The sequence below is a fragment of the Hyperolius riggenbachi genome, chromosome 3 (assembly GCF_040937935.1).
Source record: "Hyperolius riggenbachi isolate aHypRig1 chromosome 3, aHypRig1.pri, whole genome shotgun sequence".
In the NCBI taxonomy this organism is placed as follows: domain Eukaryota; kingdom Metazoa; phylum Chordata; class Amphibia; order Anura; family Hyperoliidae; genus Hyperolius; species Hyperolius riggenbachi.
Window position 1 is genome coordinate 83,505,038 of NC_090648.1, and position 22,034 is coordinate 83,527,071.

General features: G+C 49.9%; 13 non-coding genes across 13 annotated transcripts; all 13 read right to left on the minus strand.

Moving 5' to 3' along the window:
- Positions 1-989: 989 nt before the first annotated feature.
- On the minus strand, positions 990-1,062 carry TRNAR-ACG (transfer RNA arginine (anticodon ACG)). The gene has a single exon. It is a non-coding gene; the product is annotated as a tRNA-Arg (tRNA).
- Positions 1,063-2,078: 1,016 nt separating this feature from the next.
- On the minus strand, positions 2,079-2,151 carry TRNAR-ACG (transfer RNA arginine (anticodon ACG)). Its single transcript has one exon. It is a non-coding gene; the product is annotated as a tRNA-Arg (tRNA).
- Positions 2,152-4,615: 2,464 nt separating this feature from the next.
- Positions 4,616-4,688, minus strand: TRNAR-ACG (transfer RNA arginine (anticodon ACG)). Its single transcript has one exon. It is a non-coding gene; the product is annotated as a tRNA-Arg (tRNA).
- Positions 4,689-5,718: 1,030 nt separating this feature from the next.
- On the minus strand, positions 5,719-5,791 carry TRNAC-ACA (transfer RNA cysteine (anticodon ACA)). Its single transcript has one exon. It is a non-coding gene; the product is annotated as a tRNA-Cys (tRNA).
- Positions 5,792-6,817: 1,026 nt separating this feature from the next.
- On the minus strand, positions 6,818-6,890 carry TRNAR-ACG (transfer RNA arginine (anticodon ACG)). Its single transcript has one exon. It is a non-coding gene; the product is annotated as a tRNA-Arg (tRNA).
- Positions 6,891-7,916: 1,026 nt separating this feature from the next.
- Positions 7,917-7,989, minus strand: TRNAC-ACA (transfer RNA cysteine (anticodon ACA)). Its single transcript has one exon. It is a non-coding gene; the product is annotated as a tRNA-Cys (tRNA).
- A 1,027-nt stretch (positions 7,990-9,016) lies between these two features.
- TRNAR-ACG (transfer RNA arginine (anticodon ACG)) lies at positions 9,017-9,089 on the minus strand. Its single transcript has one exon. It is a non-coding gene; the product is annotated as a tRNA-Arg (tRNA).
- A 1,026-nt stretch (positions 9,090-10,115) lies between these two features.
- TRNAR-ACG (transfer RNA arginine (anticodon ACG)) lies at positions 10,116-10,188 on the minus strand. Its single transcript has one exon. It is a non-coding gene; the product is annotated as a tRNA-Arg (tRNA).
- A 2,486-nt stretch (positions 10,189-12,674) lies between these two features.
- Positions 12,675-12,747, minus strand: TRNAR-ACG (transfer RNA arginine (anticodon ACG)). The gene has a single exon. It is a non-coding gene; the product is annotated as a tRNA-Arg (tRNA).
- A 2,426-nt stretch (positions 12,748-15,173) lies between these two features.
- TRNAR-ACG (transfer RNA arginine (anticodon ACG)) lies at positions 15,174-15,246 on the minus strand. Its single transcript has one exon. It is a non-coding gene; the product is annotated as a tRNA-Arg (tRNA).
- Positions 15,247-17,039: 1,793 nt separating this feature from the next.
- On the minus strand, positions 17,040-17,112 carry TRNAH-AUG (transfer RNA histidin (anticodon AUG)). The gene has a single exon. It is a non-coding gene; the product is annotated as a tRNA-His (tRNA).
- Positions 17,113-18,149: 1,037 nt separating this feature from the next.
- On the minus strand, positions 18,150-18,222 carry TRNAR-ACG (transfer RNA arginine (anticodon ACG)). The gene has a single exon. It is a non-coding gene; the product is annotated as a tRNA-Arg (tRNA).
- Positions 18,223-21,461: 3,239 nt separating this feature from the next.
- TRNAR-ACG (transfer RNA arginine (anticodon ACG)) lies at positions 21,462-21,534 on the minus strand. Its single transcript has one exon. It is a non-coding gene; the product is annotated as a tRNA-Arg (tRNA).
- Positions 21,535-22,034: the final 500 nt, after the last annotated feature.

Genomic DNA, 22,034 nt, shown 5'->3' on the forward strand with positions numbered 1-22,034 from the left:
ACCCCCGCTGCCTCTCTCTGCCCAGACCCCCGCTGCCTCTCTCAGCCCCGACCTAAGCCGACCCCCGCTGCCTCTCTCCTCCCTCTGCATTTGTGAACACTTATAACGCTATTTAGCGTTATAAGTGTAAGGTCCACTGCCTGCGCCATTTTTTAACACTTATAACGCTAAATAGCGTTATATAATGTAAGTGTATGAGGCGCCCTTCTCATTCCCCTGGCGCTGTGCGCCATTTTTAATTGTCACGACATTTTGTATGCTAGTCCTAGCGTTATTCACACATTTCTTAAGGTGATGTTGTTGCAGCTGCACCGAGTGTAGTTAGTGCCAATGGGAAAGTTGCTGGGTGTGAAGACAAGGAGTGAAGCCAAGCAGTATGGAAAGGGTCCTCTGTCTGGGCAGCTGTCTGTTGTGAGTGGGGCACGGCGGGCTAAGTTCTTCTATCTCCTTCTAGGAACAAAATCCTGAAAGCATTATCTCTGCATGATTGATCAGGGTCTGCTGTTAAAGTTGTCTGTGCAGAACAATGTCAAAGCAGAGTTGTCCTTTAAGCATTGCTAGCAGCCATCAGAAGTATGGGCGCCAAGGTGAATTGATGCTCAAGTGCTCTGTGTAATAGGTCTTTTTCTTGCGCGGGTTTCTTGGGAAAGGAAGGTGGTGAAAGTTGACCTAGGCTTAGCAAGGGACTGGCAACTGGTGAGGCCAAGATGTCATGTGAGGATGGTGTTTGTGAAGATGTTTGAAGATGCTACAAAGGTCCATAGCAGAGAAAGTTTTCTCTCGGCGAAAGGCAAAATGTTGTAGTGAAGAAGTGAAGCAAGCAGAGCCTAAGGTTCCTGAATGCTTTAGAAAGTCAGTAGATTGGTTGCAAGCTGAAGAAAAAGTCGCAGAGGAAGAAAGTAAAGAGCCTGCTGTGACCCGGATTCGAACCGGGGTTGCTGCGGCCACAACGCAGAGTACTAACCACTATACGATCACGGCATGTTTCCTGAGCCAGGTAGGAGTCGAACCTATAATCTTCTGATCCGTAGTCAGACGCATTATCCATTGCGCCACTGGCCCTGCTGCTGACATATGCATAGCACGTTTTCCTTGCGGCCACAAGGAAAGCGGGCCTCGTTGAAGTGCCCTATTCCACTAAACATCTTCTGTAGCGAGAACTTCTTTGAGAGATAATCTCTATTAAAATGTCATGAATTTGCTGTCTCTGAGTCCAGATATTCACAATGCTGTTCTAAAAGCTTGAAGAAGGTTGCAAGAGGAGTGCAGAAAGCAGCCCGCCGTAAACCGTATTCACACCAGGTTGCTTGCAGCCACAACAAAGAGTACTAGCCACTATAGGATCAGGGCACATTTTGTATGCTAGTCCTAGTGTTATTCACACATTTCTTAAGGTGATGTTGTTGCAGCTGCACCGAGTGTAGTTAGTGCCAATGGGAAAGTTGCTGGGTGTGAAGACAAGGAGTGAAGCCAAGCAGTATGGAAAGGGTCCTCTGTCTGGGCAGCTGTCTGTTGTGAGTGGGGCACGGCGGGCTAAGTTCTTCTATCTCCTTCTAGGAACAAAATCCTGAAAGCATTATCTCTGCATGATTGATCAGGGTCTGCTGTTAAAGTTGTCTGTGCAGAACAATGTCAAAGCAGAGTTGTCCTTTAAGCATTGCTAGCAGCCATCAGAAGTATGGGCGCCAAGGTGAATTGATGCTCAAGTGCTCTGTGTAATAGGTCTTTTTCTTGCGCGGGTTTCTTGGGAAAGGCAAGTGGTGAAAGTTGACCTAGGCTTAGCAAGAGACTGGCAACTGGTGAGGCCAAGATGTCATGTGAGGATGGTATTTGTGAAGATGTTTGAAGATGCTACAAAGGTCCATAGCAGAGAAAGTTTTCTCTCGGCGAAAGGCAAAATGTTGTAGTGAAGAAGTGAAGCCTAAGGTTCCTGAATGCTTTAGAAAGTCAGTAGATTGGTTGCAAGCTGAAGAAAAAGTCGCAGAGGAAGAAAGTAAAGAGCCTGCCGTGACCCAGATTCGAACCGGGGTTGCTGCGGCCACAACGCAGAGTACTAACCACTATACGATCACGTTTCCTGAGCCAGGTAGGAGTCGAACCTACAATCTTCTGATCCGTAGTCAGACACGTTATCCATTGCGCCACTGGCCCTGCTGCTGACATATGCATAGCACGTTTTCCTTGCGGCCACAAGGAAAGTGGGCCTCGTTGAAGTGCCCTATTCCACTGAACATCTTCTGTAGCGAGAACTTCTTTGAGAGATAATCTCTATTAAAATGTCATGAATTTGCTGTCTCTGAGTCCAGATATTCACAATGCTGTTCTAAAAGCTTGAAGAAGGTTGCAAGAGGAGTGCAGAAAGCAGCCCGCCGTAAACCGTATTCACACCAGGTTGCTTGCAGCCACAACAAAGAGTACTAGCCACTATAGGATCAGGGCACATTTTGTGGGTCCATCTGAAAATGGCGCAGGGAGAAAAATGACGCACCGTTCTGCCGATAAATGTATCATAAAACGATATTTACCTTTTTAATGTAAATACATTAAAACGGTAAATAGCGTTTTATGATACATTTATTGCAGAGCGGTGCGCCATGAAAAAACACACAGGGGCTGCTAGTATAGGCAGCGGGGGTCGGGGCAGAGAGAGGCAACGGGGGTCAGGGCAGAGAGAGAGAGAGAGGCAGCGGGGTCTGGGCAGAGAGAGGCAGCGGGGGTCTGGGCAGAGAGAGGCAGCGGGGTCTGGGCAGAGAGAGGCAGCGGGGGTCGGCTTAGGTCGGGGCAGAGAGAGGCAGCGGGGGTCTGGGCAGAGAGAGGCAGCGGGGTCTGGGCAGAGAGAGGCAGCGGGGGTCGGCTTAGGTCGGGGCAGAGAGAGGCAGCGGGGTCTGGGCAGAGAGAGGCAGCGGGGTCTGGGCAGAGAGAGGCAGCGGGGGTCTGGGCAGAGAGAGGCAGCGGGGGTCTGGGCAGAGAGAGGCAGCGGGGGTCTGGGCAGAGAGAGGCAGCGGGGGTTTGGGCTGAGAGAGGCAGCGGGGGTCGGCTTAGGTCGGGGCAGAGAGAGGCAGCGGGACACTGGAGGGCAAAGGCATCAGGGGAGGATGTGTGCAGGGACATACATTACCTTGTCCTGGGCAGCCGATCGCTCCTTCCCTTCCGCTCCTGCATTGCTTCCATGTGTTTGCTGTAGTCCTGCAGCCGGCCAATCACCATATAGCTTCAGTCTCCGCATGGTGATTGGCCGGCTGCAGGACTACAGCAAACACATGGAAGCTGTGCAGGAGCGGAGGGAAGGAGCGATCGGCTGCCCAGGACAAGGTAATGTATGTCTCTGCACACATCCTCCCCTGATGCCTTTGCCCTCCAGTGTCCCGCTGCCTCTCTCTGCACCGACCTAAGCCGACCCCCGCTGCCTCTCTCAGCCCAGACCCCCGCTGCCTCTCTCAGCCCCGACCTAAGCCGACCCCCGCTGCCTCTCTCTGCCCAGACCCCCGCTGCCTCTCTCAGCCCCGACCTAAGCCGACCCCCGCTGCCTCTCTCTGCCCCGACCTAAGCCGACCCTCGCTGCCTCTCTCTGCCCAGACCCCCGCTGCCTCTCTCTGCCCAGACCCCCGCTGCCTCTCTCTGCCCAGACCCCCGCTGCCTCTCTCTGCCCAGACCCCCGCTGCCTCTCTCAGCCCCGACCTAAGCCGACCCCCGCTGCCTCTCTCCTCCCTCTGCATTTGTGAACATTTATAACGCTATTTAGCGTTATAAGTGTAAGGTCCACTGCCTGCGCCATTTTTTAACACTTATAACGCTAAATAGCGTTATATAATGTAAGTGTATGAGGCGCCCTTCTCATTCCCCTGGCGCTGTGCGTCATTTTTAATTGTCACGACATTTTGTATGCTAGTCCTAGCGTTATTCACACATTTCTTAAGGTGATGTTGTTGCAGCTGCACCGAGTGTAGTTAGTGCCAATGGGAAAGTTGCTGGGTGTGAAGACAAGGAGTGAAGCCAAGCAGTATGGAAAGGGTCCTCTGTCTGGGCAGCTGTCTGTTGTGAGTGGGGCACGGCGGGCTAAGTTCTTCTATCTCCTTCTAGGAACAAAATCCTGAAAGCATTATCTCTGCATGATTGATCAGGGTCTGCTGTTAAAGTTGTCTGTGCAGAACAATGTCAAAGCAGAGTTGTCCTTTAAGCATTGCTAGCAGCCATCAGAAGTATGGGCGCCAAGGTGAATTGATGCTCAAGTGCTCTGTGTAATAGGTCTTTTTCTTGCGCGGGTTTCTTGGGAAAGGAAGGTGGTGAAAGTTGACCTAGGCTTAGCAAGGGACTGGCAACTGGTGAGGCCAAGATGTCATGTGAGGATGGTGTTTGTGAAGATGTTTGAAGATGCTACAAAGGTCCATAGCAGAGAAAGTTTTCTCTCGGTGAAAGGCAAAATGTTGTAGTAAAGAAGTGAAGCAAGCAGAGCCTAAGGTTCCTGAATGCTTTAGAAAGTCAGTAGATTGGTTGCAAGCTGAAGAAAAAGTCGCAGAGGAAGAAATTAAAGAGCCTGCTGTGACCCGAATTCGAACCGGGGTTGCTGCAGCCACAACACAGAGTACTAACCACTATACAATCACGGCATGTTTCCTGAGCCAGGTAGGAGTTGAACCTACAATCTTCTGATCCGTAGTCAGACGCGTTATCCATTGCGCCACTGGCCCTGCTGCTGACATATGCATAGCACGTTTTCCTTGCGGCCACAAGGAAAGTGGGCCTCGTTGAAGTGCCCTATTCCACTGAACATCTTCTGTAGCGAGAACTTCTTTGAGAGATAATCTCTATTAAAATGTCATGAATTTGCTGTCTCTGAGTCCAGATATTCACAATGCTGTTCTAAAAGCTTGAAGAAGGTTGCAAGAGGAGTGCAGAAAGCAGCCCGCCGTAAACCGTATTCACACCAGGTTGCTTGCAGCCACAACAAAGAGTACTAGCCACTATAGGATCAGGGCACATTTTGTATGCTAGTCCTAGCGTTATTGACACATTTCTTAAGGTGATGTTGTTGCAGCTGCACCGAGTGTAGTTAGTGCCAATGGGAAAGTTGCTGGGTGTGAAGACAAGGAGTGAAGCCAAGCAGTATGGAAAGGGTCCTCTGTCTGGGCAGCTGTCTGTTGTGAGTGGGGCACGGCGGGCTAAGTTCTTCTATCTCCTTCTAGGAACAAAATCCTGAAAGCATTATCTCTGCATGATTGATCAGGGTCTGCTGTTAAAGTTGTCTGTGCAGAACAATGTCAAAGCAGAGTTGTCCTTTAAGCATTGCTAGCAGCCATCAGAAGTATGGGCGCCAAGGTGAATTGATGCTCAAGTGCTCTGTGTAATAGGTCTTTTTCTTGCGCGGGTTTCTTGGGAAAGGCAAGTGGTGAAAGTTGACCTAGGCTTAGCAAGGGACTGGCAACTGGTGAGGCCAAGATGTCATGTGAGGATGGTGTTTGTGAAGATGTTTGAAGATGCTACAAAGGTCCATAGCAGAGAAAGTTTTCTCTCGGCGAAAGGCAAAATGTTGTAGTGAAGAAGTGAAGCAAGCAGAGCCTAAGGTTCCTGAATGCTTTAGAAAGTCAGTAGATTGGTTGCAAGCTGAAGAAAAAGTCGCAGAGGAAGAAAGTAAAGAGCCTGCCATGACCCGGATTCAAACCAGGGTTGCTGTGGCCACAACGCAGAGTACTAACCACTATACGATCACGGCATGTTTCCTGAGCCTGGTAGGAGTCGAACCTACAATCTTCTGATCTGTAGTCAGACGCGTTATCCATTGCGCCACTGGCCCTGCTGCTGACATATGCATAGCACGTTTTCCTTGCGGCCACAAGGAAAGTGGGCCTCGTTGAAGTGCCCTATTCCACTGAACATCTTCTGTAGCGAGAACTTCTTTGAGAGATAATCTCTATTAAAATGTCATGAATTTGCTGTCTCTGAGTCCAGATATTCACAATGCTGTTCTAAAAGCTTGAAGAAGGTTGCAAGAGGAGTGCAGAAAGCAGCCCGCCGTAAACCGTATTCACACCAGGTTGCTTGCAGCCACAACAAAGAGTACTAGCCACTATAGGAGCAGGGCACATTTTGTATGCTAGTCCTAGCGTTATTCACACATTTCTTAAGGTGATGTTGTTGCAGCTGCACCGAGTGTAGTTAGTGCCAATGGGAAAGTTGCTGGGTGTGAAGACAAGGAGTGAAGCCAAGCAGTATGGAAAGGGTCCTCTGTCTGGGCAGCTGTCTGTTGTGAGTGGGGCACGGCGGGCTAAGTTCTTCTATCTCCTTCTAGGAACAAAATCCTGAAAGCATTATCTCTGCATGATTGATCAGGGTCTGCTGTTAAAGTTGTCTGTGCAGAACAATGTCAAAGCAGAGTTGTCCTTTAAGCATTGCTAGCAGCCATCAGAAGTATGGGCGCCAAGGTGAATTGATGCTCAAGTGCTCTGTGTAATAGGTCTTTTTCTTGCGCGGGTTTCTTGGGAAAGGCAAGTGGTGAAAGTTGACCTAGGCTTAGCAAGGGACTGGCAACTGGTGAGGCCAAGATGTCATGTGAGGATGGTGTTTGTGAAGATGTTTGAAGATGCTACAAAGGTCCATAGCAGAGAAAGTTTTCTCTCGGCGAAAGGCAAAATGTTGTAGTGAAGAAGTGAAGCAAGCAGAGCCTAAGGTTCCTGAATGCTTTAGAAAGTCAGTAGATTGGTTGCAAGCGGAAGAAAAAGTCACAGAGGAAGTAAAGAGTCTGCCGTGACCCGGATTCGAACCGGGTTTGCTGCGGCCACAACGCAGAGTACTAACCACTATACGATCACGGCATGTTTCCTGAGCCAGGTAGGAGTCGAACCTACAGTCTTCTGATCCGTAGTCAGACGCGTTATCCATTGCGCCACTGGCACTGCTGCTGACATATGCATAGCACGTTTTCCTTGCGGCCACAAGGAAAGTGGGCCTCGTTGAAGTGCCCTATTCCACTGAACATCTTCTGTAGCGAGAACTTCTTTGAGAGATAATCTCTATTAAAATGTCATGAATTTGCTGTCTCTGAGTCCAGATATTCACAATGCTGTTCTAAAAGCTTGAAGAAGGTTGCAAGAGGAGTGCAGAAAGCAGCCCGCCGTAAGCCGTATTCACACCAGGTTGCTTGCAGCCACAACAAAGAGTACTAGCCACTATAGGATCAGGGCACATTTTGTATGCTAGTCCTAGCGTTATTCACACATTTCTTAAGGTGATGTTGTTGCAGCTGCACCGAGTGTAGTTAGTGCCAATGGGAAAGTTGCTGGGTGTGAAGACAAGGAGTGAAGCCAAGCAGTATGGAAAGGGTCCTCTGTCTGGGCAGCTGTCTGTTGTGAGTGGGGCACGGCGGGCTAAGTTCTTCTATCTCCTTCTAGGAACAAAATCCTGAAAGCATTATCTCTGCATGATTGATCAGGGTCTGCTGTTAAAGTTGTCTGTGCAGAACAATGTCAAAGCAGAGTTGTCCTTTAAGCATTGCTAGCAGCCATCAGAAGTATGGGCGCCAAGGTGAATTGATGCTCAAGTGCTCTGTGTAATAGGTCTTTTTCTTGCGCGGGTTTCTTGGGAAAGGCAAGTGGTGAAAGTTGACCTAGGCTTAGCAAGGGACTGGCAACTGGTGAGGCCAAGATGTCATGTGAGGATGGTGTTTGTGAAGATGTTTGAAGATGCTACAAAGGTCCATAGCAGAGAAAGTTTTCTCTCGGCGAAAGGCAAAATGTTGTAGTGAAGAAGTGAAGCAAGCAGAGCCTAAGGTTCCTGAATGCTTTAGAAAGTCAGTAGATTGGTTGCAAGCGGAAGAAAAAGTCACAGAGGAAGTAAAGAGCCTGCCGTGACCCGGATTCGAACCGGGTTTGCTGCGGCCATAACGCAGAGTACTAACCACTATACGATCACGGTATGTTTCCTGAGCCAGGTAGGAGTCGAACCTACAATCTTCTGATCTGTAGTCAGACGCGTTATCCATTGCGCCACTGGCCCTGCTGCTGACATATGCATAGCACGTTTTCCTTGCGGCCACAAGGAAAGTGGGCCTCGTTGAAGTGCCCTATTCCACTGAACATCTTCTGTAGCGAGAACTTCTTTGAGAGATAATCTCTATTAAAATGTCATGAATTTGCTGTCTCTGAGTCCAGATATTCACAATGCTGTTCTAAAAGCTTGAAGAAGGTTGCAAGAGGAGTGCAGAAAGCAGCCCGCCGTAAACCGTATTCACACCAGGTTGCTTGCAGCCACAACAAAGAGTACTAGCCACTATAGGAGCAGGGCACATTTTGTATGCTAGTCCTAGCGTTATTCACACATTTCTTAAGGTGATGTTGTTGCAGCTGCACCGAGTGTAGTTAGTGCCAATGGGAAAGTTGCTGGGTGTGAAGACAAGGAGTGAAGCCAAGCAGTATGGAAAGGGTCCTCTGTCTGGGCAGCTGTCTGTTGTGAGTGGGGCACGGCGGGCTAAGTTCTTCTATCTCCTTCTAGGAACAAAATCCTGAAAGCATTATCTCTGCATGATTGATCAGGGTCTGCTGTTAAAGTTGTCTGTGCAGAACAATGTCAAAGCAGAGTTGTCCTTTAAGCATTGCTAGCAGCCATCAGAAGTATGGGCGCCAAGGTGAATTGATGCTCAAGTGCTCTGTGTAATAGGTCTTTTTCTTGCGCGGGTTTCTTGGGAAAGGCAAGTGGTGAAAGTTGACCTAGGCTTAGCAAGGGACTGGCAACTGGTGAGGCCAAGATGTCATGTGAGGATGGTGTTTGTGAAGATGTTTGAAGATGCTACAAAGGTCCATAGCAGAGAAAGTTTTCTCTCGGCGAAAGGCAAAATGTTGTAGTGAAGAAGTGAAGCAAGCAGAGCCTAAGGTTTCCTGAATGCTTTAGAAAGTCAGTAGATTGGTTGCAAGCGGAAGAAAAAGTCACAGAGGAAGTAAAGAGCCTGCCGTGACCTGGATTCGAACCGGGTTTGCTGCGGCCACAACGCAGAGTACTAACCACTATACGATCACGGCATGTTTCCTGAGCCAGGTAGGAGTCGAACCTACAGTCTTCTGATCCGTAGTCAGACGCGTTATCCATTGCGCCACTGGCACTGCTGCTGACATATGCATAGCACGTTTTCCTTGCGGCCACAAGGAAAGTGGGCCTCGTTGAAGTGCCCTATTCCACTGAACATCTTCTGTAGCGAGAACTTCTTTGAGAGATAATCTCTATTAAAATGTCATGAATTTGCTGTCTCTGAGTCCAGATATTCACAATGCTGTTCTAAAAGCTTGAAGAAGGTTGCAAGAGGAGTGCAGAAAGCAGCCCGCCGTAAGCCGTATTCACACCAGGTTGCTTGCAGCCACAACAAAGAGTACTAGCCACTATAGGATCAGGGCACATTTTGTATGCTAGTCCTAGCGTTATTCACACATTTCTTAAGGTGATGTTGTTGCAGCTGCACCGAGTGTAGTTAGTGCCAATGGGAAAGTTGCTGGGTGTGAAGACAAGGAGTGAAGCCAAGCAGTATGGAAAGGGTCCTCTGTCTGGGCAGCTGTCTGTTGTGAGTGGGGCACGGCGGGCTAAGTTCTTCTATCTCCTTCTAGGAACAAAATCCTGAAAGCATTATCTCTGCATGATTGATCAGGGTCTGCTGTTAAAGTTGTCTGTGCAGAACAATGTCAAAGCAGAGTTGTCCTTTAAGCATTGCTAGCAGCCATCAGAAGTATGGGCGCCAAGGTGAATTGATGCTCAAGTGCTCTGTGTAATAGGTCTTTTTCTTGCGCGGGTTTCTTGGGAAAGGCAAGTGGTGAAAGTTGACCTAGGCTTAGCAAGGGACTGGCAACTGGTGAGGCCAAGATGTCATGTGAGGATGGTGTTTGTGAAGATGTTTGAAGATGCTACAAAGGTCCATAGCAGAGAAAGTTTTCTCTCGGCGAAAGGCAAAATGTTGTAGTGAAGAAGTGAAGCAAGCAGAGCCTAAGGTTCCTGAATGCTTTAGAAAGTCAGTAGATTGGTTGCAAGCGGAAGAAAAAGTCACAGAGGAAGTAAAGAGCCTGCCGTGACCCGGATTCGAACCGGGTTTGCTGCGGCCACAACGCAGAGTACTAACCACTATACGATCACGGCATGTTTCCTGAGCCAGGTAGGAGTCGAACCTACAGTCTTCTGATCCGTAGTCAGACGCGTTATCCATTGCGCCACTGGCCCTGCTGCTGACATATGCATAGCACGTTTTCCTTGCGGCCACAAGGAAAGTGGGCCTCGTTGAAGTGCCCTATTCCACTGAACATCTTCTGTAGCGAGAACTTCTTTGAGAGATAATCTCTATTAAAATGTCATGAATTTGCTGTCTCTGAGTCCAGATATTCACAATGCTGTTCTAAAAGCTTGAAGAAGGTTGCAAGAGGAGTGCAGAAAGCAGCCCGCCGTAAACCGTATTCACACCAGGTTGCTTGCAGCCACAACAAAGAGTACTAGCCACTATAGGATCAGGGCACATTTTGTGGGTCCATCTGAAAATGGCGCAGGGAGAAAAATGACGCACCGTTCTGCCGATAAATGTATCATAAAACGATATTTACCGTTTTAATGTAAATACATTAAAACGGTAAATAGCGTTTTATGATACATTTATTGCAGAGCGGTGCGCCATGAAAAAACACACAGGGGCTGCTAGTATAGGCAGCGGGGGTCAGGGCAGAGAGAGGCAACGGGGGTCAGGGCAGAGAGAGAGAGAGGCAGCGGGGTCTGGGCAGAGAGAGGCAGCGGGGGTCTGGGCAGAGAGAGGCAGCGGGGTCTGGGCAGAGAGAGGCAGCGGGGGTCGGCTTAGGTCGGGGCAGAGAGAGGCAGCGGGGGTCTGGGCAGAGAGAGGCAGCTGGGTCTGGGCAGAGAGAGGCAGCGGGGGTCGGCTTAGGTCGGGGCAGAGAGAGGCAGCGGGGTCTGGGCAGAGAGAGGCAGCGGGGTCTGGGCAGAGAGAGGCAGCGGGGGTCTGGGCAGAGAGAGGCAGCGGGGGTCTGGGCAGAGAGAGGCAGCGGGGGTCTGGGCAGAGAGAGGCAGCGGGGGTCTGGGCTGAGAGAGGCAGCGGGGGTCGGCTTAGGTCGGGGCAGAGAGAGGCAGCGGGACACTGGAGGGCAAAGGCATCAGGGGAGGATGTGTGCAGAGACATACATTACCTTGTCCTGGGCAGCCGATCGCTCCTTCCCTCCGCTCCTGCATTGCTTCCATGTGTTTGCTGTAGTCCTGCAGCCGGCCAATCACCATATAGCTTCAGTCTCCGCATGGTGATTGGCCGGCTGCAGGACTACAGCAAACACATGGAAGCAGTGCAGGAGCGGAGGGAAGGAGCGATCGGCTGCCCAGGACAAGGTAATGTATGTCTCTGCACACATCCTCCCCTGATGCCTTTGCCCTCCAGTGTCCCGCTGCCTCTCTCTGCCCCGACCTAAGCCGACCCCCGCTGCCTCTCTCAGCCCAGACCCCCGCTGCCTCTCTCAGCCCCGACCTAAGCCGACCCCCGCTGCCTCTCTCTGCCCAGACCCCCGCTGCCTCTCTCAGCCCCGACCTAAGCCGACCCCCGCTGCCTCTCTCTGCCCCGACCTAAGCCGACCCTCGCTGCCTCTCTCTGCCCAGACCCCCGCTGCCTCTCTCTGCCCAGACCCCCTCTCTCTGCCCAGACCCCCGCTGCCTCTCTCTGCCCAGACCCCCGCTGCCTCTCTCAGCCCCGACCTAAGCCGACCCCCGCTGCCTCTCTCAGCCCCGACCTAAGCCGACCCCCGCTGCCTCTCTCCTCCCTCTGCATTTGTGAACACTTATAACGCTATTTAGCGTTATAAGTGTAAGGTCCACTGCCTGCGCCATTTTTTAACACTTATAACGCTAAATAGCGTTATATAATGTAAGTGTATGAGGCGCCCTTCTCATTCCCCTGGCACTGTGCGCCATTTTTAATTGTCACGACATTTTGTATGCTAGTCCTAGCGTTATTCACACATTTCTTAAGGTGATGTTGTTGCAGCTGCACCGAGTGTAGTTAGTGCCAATGGGAAAGTTGCTGGGTGTGAAGACAAGGAGTGAAGCCAAGCAGTATGGAAAGGGTCCTCTGTCTGGGCAGCTGTCTGTTGTGAGTGGGGCACGGCGGGCTAAGTTCTTCTATCTCCTTCTAGGAACAAAATCCTGAAAGCATTATCTCTGCATGATTGATCAGGGTCTGCTGTTAAAGTTGTCTGTGCAGAACAATGTCAAAGCAGAGTTGTCCTTTAAGCATTGCTAGCAGCCATCAGAAGTATGGGCGCCAAGGTGAATTGATGCCCAAGTGCTCTGTGTAATAGGTCTTTTTCTTGCGCGGGTTTCTTGGGAAAGGCAAGTGGTGAAAGTTGACCTAGGCTTAGCAAGGGACTGGCAACTGGTGAGGCCAAGATGTCATGTGAGGATGGTGTTTGTGAAGATGTTTGAAGATGCTACAAAGGTCCATAGCAGAGAAAGTTTTCTCTCGGCGAAAGGCAAAATGTTGTAGTGAAGAAGTGAAGCAAGCAGAGCCTAAGGTTCCTGAATGCTTTAGAAAGTCAGTAGATTGGTTGCAAGCGGAAGAAAAAGTCACAGAGGAAGTAAAGAGCCTGCCGTGACCCAGATTCAAACCGGGGTTGCTGCGGCCACAACGCAGAGTACTAACCACTATACGATCACGGCATGTTTCCTGAGCCAGGTAGGAGTCGAACCTACAATCTTCTGATCCGTAGTCAGACGCGTTATCCATTGTGCCACTGGCCCTGCTGCTAACATATGCATAGCACGTTTTCCTTGCGGCCACAAGGAAAGTGGGCCTCGTTGAAGTGCCCTATTCCACTGAACATCTTCTGTAGCGAGAACTTCTTTGAGAGATAATCTCTATTAAAATGTCATGAATTTGCTGTCTCTGAGTCCAGATATTCACAATGCTGTTCTAAAAGCTTGAAGAAGGTTGCAAGAGGAGTGCAGAAAGCAGCCCGCCGTAAACCGTATTCACACCAGGTTGCTTGCAGCCACAACAAAGAGTACTAGCCACTATAGGATCAGGGCACATTTTGTGGGTCCATCTGAAAATGGCGCAGGGAGAAAAATGACGCACCGTTCTGCCGATAAATGTATCATAAAACGATATTTACCGTTTTAATGTAAATACATTAAAACGGTAAATAGCGTTTTATGATACATTTATTGCAGAGCGGTGCACCATGAAAAAACACACAGGGGCTGCTAGTATAGGCAGCGGGGGTCGGGGCAGAGAGAGGCAACGGGGGTCAGGGCAGAGAGAGAGAGAGGCAGCGGGGTCTGGGCAGAGAGAGGCAGCGGGGGTCTGGGCAGAGAGAGGCAGCGGGGTCTGGGCAGAGAGAGGCAGCGGGGGTCGGCTTAGGTCGGGGCAGAGAGAGGCAGCGGGGGTCTGGGCAGAGAGAGGCAGCGGGGTCTGGGCAGAGAGAGGCAGCGGGGGTCGGCTTAGGTCGGGGCAGAGAGAGGCAGCGGGGTCTGGGCAGAGAGAGGCAGCGGGGTCTGGGCAGAGAGAGGCAGCGGGGGTCTGGGCAGAGAGAGGCAGCGGGGGTCTGGGCAGAGAGAGGCAGCGGGGGTCTGGGCAGAGAGAGGCAGCGGGGGTCTGGGCTGAGAGAGGCAGCGGGGGTCGGCTTAGGTCGGGGCAGAGAGAGGCAGCGGGACACTGGAGGGCAAAGGCATCAGGGGAGGATGTGTGCAGAGACATACATTACCTTGTCCTGGGCAGCCGATCGCTCCTTCCCTCCGCTCCTGCATTGCTTCCATGTGTTTGCTGTAGTCCTGCAGCCGGCCAATCACCATATAGCTTCAGTCTCCGCATGGTGATTGGCCGGCTGCAGGACTACAGCAAACACATGGAAGCAGTGCAGGAGCGGAGGGAAGGAGCGATCGGCTGCCCAGGACAAGGTAATGTATGTCTCTGCACACATCCTCCCCTGATGCCTTTGCCCTCCAGTGTCCCGCTGCCTCTCTCTGCCCCGACCTAAGCCGACCCCCGCTGCCTCTCTCAGCCCAGACCCCCGCTGCCTCTCTCAGCCCCGACCTAAGCCGACCCCCGCTGCCTCTCTCTGCCCCGACCTAAGCCGACCCTCGCTGCCTCTCTCTGCCCAGACCCCCGCTGCCTCTCTCTGCCCAGACCCCCGCTGCCTCTCTCTGCCCAGACCCCCGCTGCCTCTCTCTGCCCAGACCCCCGCTGCCTCTCTCTGCCCAGACCCCCGCTGCCTCTCTCAGCCCCGACCTAAGCCGACCCCCGCTGCCTCTCTCCTCCTTTTGCATTTGTGAACACTTATAACGCTATTTAGCGTTATAAGTGTAAGGTCCACTGCCTGCGCCATTCTTTAACACTTATAACGCTAAATAGCGTTATATAATGTAAGTGTATGAGGCGCCCTTCTCATTCCCCTGGCGCTGTGCGCCATTTTTAATTGTCACGACATTTTGTATGCTAGTCCTAGCGTTATTCACACATTTCTTAAGGTGATGTTGTTGCAGCTGCACCGAGTGTAGTTAGTGCCAATGGGAAAGTTGCTGGGTGTGAAGACAAGGAGTGAAGCCAAGCAGTATGGAAAGGGTCCTCTGTCTGGGCAGCTGTCTGTTGTGAGTGGGGCACGGCGGGCTAAGTTCTTCTATCTCCTTCTAGGAACAAAATCCTGAAAGCATTATCTCTGCATGATTGATCAGGGTCTGCTGTTAAAGTTGTCTGTGCAGAACAATGTCAAAGCAGAGTTGTCCTTTAAGCATTGCTAGCAGCCATCAGAAGTATGGGCGCCAAGGTGAATTGATGCTCAAGTGCTCTGTGTAATAGGTCTTTTTCTTGCGCGGGTTTCTTGGGAAAGGAAGGTGGTGAAAGTTGACCTAGGCTTAGCAAGGGACTGGGAACTGGTGAGGCCAAGATGTCATGTGAGGATGGTGTTTGTGAAGATGTTTGAAGATGCTACAAAGGTCCATAGCAGAGAAAGTTTTCTCTCGGCGAAATGCAAAATGTTGTAGTGAAGAAGTGAAGCAAGCAGAGCTTAAGGTTCCTGAATGCTTTAGAAAGTCAGTAGATTGGTTGCAAGCTGAAGAAAAAGTCGCAGAGGAAGAAAGTAAAGAGCCTGCCATGACCCGGATTCAAACCGGGGTTGCTGCAGCCACAACGCAGAGTACTAACCACTATTCGATCACGGCATGTTTCCTGAGCCAGGTAGGAGTCGAACCTACAATCTTCTGATCCGTAGTCAGACGCGTTATCCATTGCGCCACTGGCCCTGCTGCTGACATATGCATAGCACGTTTTCCTTGCGGCCACAAGGAAAGTGGGCCTCGTTGAAGTGCCCTATTCCACTGAACATCTTCTGTAGCGAGAACTTCTTTGAGAGATAATCTCTATTAAAATGTCATGAATTTGCTGTCTCTGAGTCCAGATATTCACAATGCTGTTCTAAAAGCTTGAAGAAGGTTGCAAGAGGAGTGCAGAAAGCAGCCCGCCGTAAACCGTATTCACACCAGGTTGCTTGCAGCCACAACAAAGAGTACTAGCCACTATAGGATCAGGGCACATTTTGTATGCTAGTCCTAGCGTTATTCACACATTTCTTAAGGTGATGTTGTTGCAGCTGCACCGAGTGTAGTTAGTGCCAATGGGAAAGTTGCTGGGTGTGAAGACAAGGAGTGAAGCCAAGCAGTATGGAAAGGGTCCTCTGTCTGGGCAGCTGTCTGTTGTGAGTGGGGCACGGCGGGCTAAGTTCTTCTATCTCCTTCTAGGAACAAAATCCTGAAAGCATTATCTCTGCATGATTGATCAGGGTCTGCTGTTAAAGTTGTCTGTGCAGAACAATGTCAAAGCAGAGTTGTCCTTTAAGCATTGCTAGCAGCCATCAGAAGTATGGGCGCCAAGGTGAATTGATGCTCAAGTGCTCTGTGTGTAATAGGTCTTTTTCTTGCACGGGTTTCTTGGGAAAGGCAAGTGGTGAAAGTTGACCTAGGCTAAGGCCCGGTTCAAATAGGTCTTTTTCTTGCGCGGGTTTCTTGGGAAAGGCAAGTGGTGAAAGTTGACCTAGGCTAAGGCCCGGTTCACATTAGCGGTGGCCGTCCGGAATCGACGTGCCGGAGCCGGACCGCTTGCAGAACGGACGGAACGGACGCACGGCATAGCAATGAAAGCCTATGCGTCCGTTCACATGCGTCCGTTCTGCCGGACCGGAGCCGGACCGGATCCGGACCGGATCCGGACTCCGGCATCCGTTTCAACATGCGCTATTTTTTGGTCCGGCTCCTCCGGCAGCCGTATCCGGGGCGGAGCCGGACTGCACCATCCGGCCAATACAAAGCTATGAGAACCGGAGAGCGCACAACACACTGGCTAAAAATCCGGATGTTCTACCCCACTACCTATGCGTATTGAAGCGGCGAATTTGGATGGGGACACATGGGCAAGCATTTTGGAGTGGAGCAGCAGTGATTTTAAACGTGCTGGAGATGTTGGCAGTATGTCGGAGGTGGAGGTGAGTGCTAAACAGCGGAGGGCCTGATTCCACAGGTCCACCTTCTGCTGACCTCCCAGACCCCAACATTTTTATTCCATTTCTACTATCTTTTGCCAAACGGATCCAGATCGCATCCTGATGCAATCTGACCGGATCCGGATCGGATCCGGATCAGAACCGTACGGTTCCGATCCGGATCCGGTCCGGATCCGGTCAGGTCATCCGGTCCGTTTGGCAGAGAACCGCAAGTGTGAACCGGGCCTAAGCAAGGGACTGGCAACTGGTGAGGCCAAGATGTCATGTGAGGATGGTGTTTGTGAAGATGTTTGAAGATGCTACAAAGGTCCATAGCAGAGAAAGTTTTCTCTCGGCGAAAGGCAAAATGTTGTAGTGAAGAAGTGAAGCAATCAGAGCCTAAGGTTCCTGAATGCTTTAGAAAGTCAGTAGATTGGTTGCAAGCTGAAGAAAAAGTCACAGAGGAAGAAAGTAAAGAGCCTGCCATGACCCGGATGCGAACCAGGGTTGCTGCGGCCACAACACAGAGTACTAACCACTATACGATCACGGCATGTTTCCTGAGCCAGGTAGGAGTCGAACCCACAATCTTCTGATCCATAGTCAGACACGTTATCCATTGCGCCACTGGCCCTGCTGCTGACATATGCATAGCACGTTTTCCTTGCGGCCACAAGGAAAGTGGGCCTCGTTGAAGTGCCCTATTCCACTGAGCATCTTCTGTAGCGAGAACTTCTTTGAGAGATAATCTCTATTAAAATGTCATGAATTTGCTGTCTCTGAGTCCAGATATTCACAATGCTGTTCTAAAAGCTTGAAGAAGGTTGCAAGAGGAGTGCAGAAAGCAGCCCGCCGTAAACCGTATTCACACCAGGTTGCTTGCAGCCACAACAAAGAGTACTAGCCACTATAGGATCAGGGCACATTTTGTATGCTAGTCCTAGCGTTATTCACACATTTCTTAAGGTGATGTTGTTGCAGCTGCACTGAGTGTAGTTAGTGCCAATGGGAAAGTTGCTGGGTGTGAAGACAAGGAGTGAAGCCAAGCAGTATGGAAAGGGTCCTCTGTCTGGGCAGCTGTTTGTTGTGAGTGGGGCACGGCGGGCTAAGTTCTTCTATCTCCTTCTAGGAACAAAATCCTGAAAGCATTATCTCTGCATGATTGATCAGGGTCTGCTGTTAAAGTTGTCTGCGCAGAACAATGTCAAAGCAGAGTTGTCCTTTAAGCATTGCTAGCAGCCATCAGAAGTATGGGCATTGGGCGCCAAGGTGAATTGATGCTCAAGTGCTCTGTGTAATAGGTCTTTTTCTTGCGCGGGTTTCTTGGGAAAGGCAAGTGGTGAAAGTTGACCTAGGCTTAGCAAGGGACTGGGAACTGGTGAGGCCAAGATGTCATGTGAGGATGGTGTTTGTGAAGATGTTTGAAGATGCTACAAAGGTCCATAGCAGAGAAAGTTTTCTCTCGGCGAAATGCAAAATGTTGTAGTGAAGAAGTGAAGCAAGCAGAGCTTAAGGTTCCTGAATGCTTTAGAAAGTCAGTAGATTGGTTGCAAGCTGAAGAAAAAGTCGCAGAGGAAGAAAGTAAAGAGCCTGCCGTGACCCGGATTCAAACCGGGGTTGCTGCAGCCACAACGCAGAGTACTAACAACTATTCGATCACGGCATGTTTCCTGAGCCAGGTAGGAGTCGAACCTACAATCTTCTGATCCGTAGTCAGACGCGTTATCCATTGCGCCACTGGCCCTGCTGCTGACATATGCATAGCACGTTTTCCTTGCGGCCACAAGGAAAGTGGGCCTCGTTGAAGTGCCCTATTCCACTGAACATCTTCTGTAGCGAGAACTTCTTTGAGAGATAATCTCTATTAAAATGTCATGAATTTGCTGTCTCTGAGTCCAGATATTCACAATGCTGTTCTAAAAGCTTGAAGAAGGTTGCAAGAGGAGTGCAGAAAGCAGCCCGCCGTAAACCGTATTCACACCAGGTTGCTTGCAGCCACAACAAAGAGTACTAGCCACTATAGGATCAGGGCACATTTTGTATGCTAGTCCTAGCGTTATTGACACATTTCTTAAGGTGATGTTGTTGCAGCTGCACCGAGTGTAGTTAGTGCCAATGGGAAAGTTGCTGGGTGTGAAGACAAGGAGTGAAGCCAAGCAGTATGGAAAGGGTCCTCTGTCTGGGCAGCTGTCTGTTGTGAGTGGGGCACGGCGGGCTAAGTTCTTCTATCTCCTTCTAGGAACAAAATCCTGAAAGCATTATCTCTGCATGATTGATCAGGGTCTGCTGTTAAAGTTGTCTGTGCAGAACAATGTCAAAGCAGAGTTGTCCTTTAAGCATTGCTAGCAGCCATCAGAAGTATGGGCGCCAAGGTGAATTGATGCTCAAATGCTCTGTGTAATAGGTCTTTTTCTTGCGCGGGTTTCTTGGGAAAGGCAAGTGGTGAAAGTTGACCTAGGCTTAGCAAGGGACTGGCAACTGGTGAGGCCAAGATGTCATGTGAGGATGGTGTTTGTGAAGATGTTTGAAGATGCTACAAAGGTCCATAGCAGAGAAAGTTTTCTCTCGGCGAAAGGCAAAATGTTGTAGTGAAGAAGTGAAGCAAGCAGAGCCTAAGGTTTCCTGAATGCTTTAGAAAGTCAGTAGATTGGTTGCAAGCTGAAGAAAAAGTCGCAGAGGAAGAAAATAAAGAGCCTGCCGTGACCCAGATTCAAACCGTGGTTGCTGCGGCCACAACACATAGTACTAACCACTATACGATCACGGCATGTTTCCTGAGCCAGGTAGGAGTCGAACCTTCAATCCTCTGATCCGTAGTCAGATGCGTTATCCATTGCGCCACTGGCCCTGCTGCTGACATGAGCATAGCACATTTTCCTTGCGGCCACAAGGAAAGTGGGCCTCGTTGAAGTGCCCTATTCCACTGAACATCTTCTGTAGCGAGAACTTCTTTGAGAGATAATCTCTATTAAAATGTCATGAATTTGCTGTCTCTGAGTCCAGATATTCACAATGCTGTTCTAAAAGCTTGAAGAAGGTTGCAAGAGGAGTGCAGAAAGCAGCCCGCCGTAAACCGTATTCACACCAGGTTGCTTGCAGCCACAACAAAGAGTACTAGCCACTATAGGATCAGGGCACATTTTGTATGCTAGTCCTAGCGTTATTCACACATTTCTTAAGGTGATGTTGTTGCAGCTGCACCGAGTGTAGTTAGTGCCAATGGGAAAGTTGCTGGGTGTGAAGACAAGGAGTGAAGCCAAGCAGTATGGAAAGGGTCCTCTGTCTGGGCAGCTGTCTGTTGTGAGTGGGGCACGGCGGGCTAAGTTCTTCTATCTCCTTCTAGGAACAAAATCCTGAAAGCATTATCTCTGCATGATTGATCAGGGTCTGCTGTTAAAGTTGTCTGTGCAGAACAATGTCAAAGCAGAGTTGTCCTTTAAGCATTGCTAGCAGCCATCAGAAGTATGGGCGCCAAGGTGAATTGATGCTCAAATGCTCTGTGTAATAGGTCTTTTTCTTGCGCGGGTTTCTTGGGAAAGGCAAGTGGTGAAAGTTGACCTAGGCTTAGCAAGGGACTGGCAACTGGTGAGGCCAAGATGTCATGTGAGGATGGTGTTTGTGAAGATGTTTGAAGATGCTACAAAGGTCCATAGCTGAGAAAGTTTTCTCTCGGCGAAAGGCAAAATGTTGTAGTGAAGAAATGAAGCAAGCAGAGCCTAAGGTTTCCTGAATGCTTTAGAAAGTCAGTAGATTGGTTGCAAGCTGAAGAAAAAGTCGCAGAGGAAGAAAATAAAGAGCCTGCCGTGACCCAGATTCAAACCGTGGTTGCTGCAGCCACAACACATAGTACTAACCACTATACGATCACGGCATGTTTCCTGAGCCAGGTAGGAGTCGAACCTTCAATCCTCTGATCCGTAGTCAGATGCGTTATCCATTGCGCCACTGGCCCTGCTGCTGACATGAGCATAGCACATTTTCCTTGCGGCCACAAGGAAAGTGGGCATCGTTGAAGTGCCCTATTCTACTGAACATCTTCCGTAGCGAGAACTTCTTTGAGAGATAATCTCTATTAAAATGTCATGAATTTGCTGTCTCTGAGTCCAGATATTCACAATGCTGTTCTAAAAGCTTGAAGAAGGTTGCAAGAGGAGTGCAGAAAGCAGCCCGCCGTAAACCGTATTCACACCAGGTTGCTTGCAGCCACAACAAAGAGTACTAGCCACTATAGGATCAGGGCACATTTTGTATGCTAGTCCTAGCGTTATTTACACATTTCTTAAGGTGATGTTGTTGCAGCTGCACCGAGTGTAGTTAGTGCCAATGGGAAAGTTGCTGGGTGTGAAGACAAGGAGTGAAGCCAAGCAGTATGGAAAGGGTCCTCTGTCTGGGCAGCTGTCTGTTGTGAGTGGGGCACGGCGGGCTAAGTTCTTCTATCTCCTTCTAGGAACAAAATCCTGAAAGCATTATCTCTGCATGATTGATCAGGGTCTGCTGTTAAAGTTGTCTGTGCAGAACAATGTCAAAGCAGAGTTGTCCTTTAAGCATTGCTAGCAGCCATCAGAAGTATGGGCGCCAAGGTGAATTGATGCTCAAATGCTCTGTGTAATAGGTCTTTTTCTTGCGCGGGTTTCTTGGGAAAGGCAAGTGGTGAAAGTTGACCTAGGCTTAGCAAGGGACTGGCAACTGGTGAGGCCAAGATGTCATGTGAGGATGGTGTTTGTGAAGATGTTTGAAGATGCTACAAAGGTCCATAGCAGAGAAAGTTTTCTCTCGGCGAAAGGCAAAATGTTGTAGTGAAGAAGTGAAGCAAGCAGAGCCTAAGGTTTCCTGAATGCTTTAGAAAGTCAGTAGATTGGTTGCAAGCTGAAGAAAAAGTCGCAGAGGAAGAAAGTAAAGAGCCTGTCGTGACCCGGATTCGAAGCGGGGTTGCTGCGGCCACAACGCAGACTACTAACCACTATACAATCACGGCATGTTTCCTGAGCCAGGTAGGAGTCGAACCTACAATCTTCTGATTCGTAGTCAGACGCGTTATCCATTGCGCCACTGGCCCTACTGCTAACATACGTATAGCAAGTTTTTCTTGCGGCCACAAGGAGACCGGGCCTCGTTGAAGTGCCCTATTCCACTGAACATCTTCTGTAGCGAGAACTTCTTTGAGAGATAATCTCTATTAAAATGTCATGAATTTGCTGTCTCTGAGTCCAGATATTCACAATGCTGTTCTAAAAGCTTGAAGAAGGTTGCAAGAGGAGTGCAGAAAGCAGCCCGCCGTAAACCGTATTCACACCAGGTTGCTTGCAGCCACAACAAAGAGTACTAGCCACTATAGGATCAGGGCACATTTTGTATGCTAGTCCTAGCGTTATTCACACATTTCTTAAGGTGATGTTGTTGCAGCTGCACCGAGTGTAGTTAGTGCCAATGGGAAAGTTGCTGGGTGTGAAGACAAGGAGTGAAGCCAAGCAGTATGGAAAGGGTCCTCTGTCTGGGCAGCTGTCTGTTGTGAGTGGGGCACGGCGGGCTAAGTTCTTCTATCTCCTTCTAGGAACA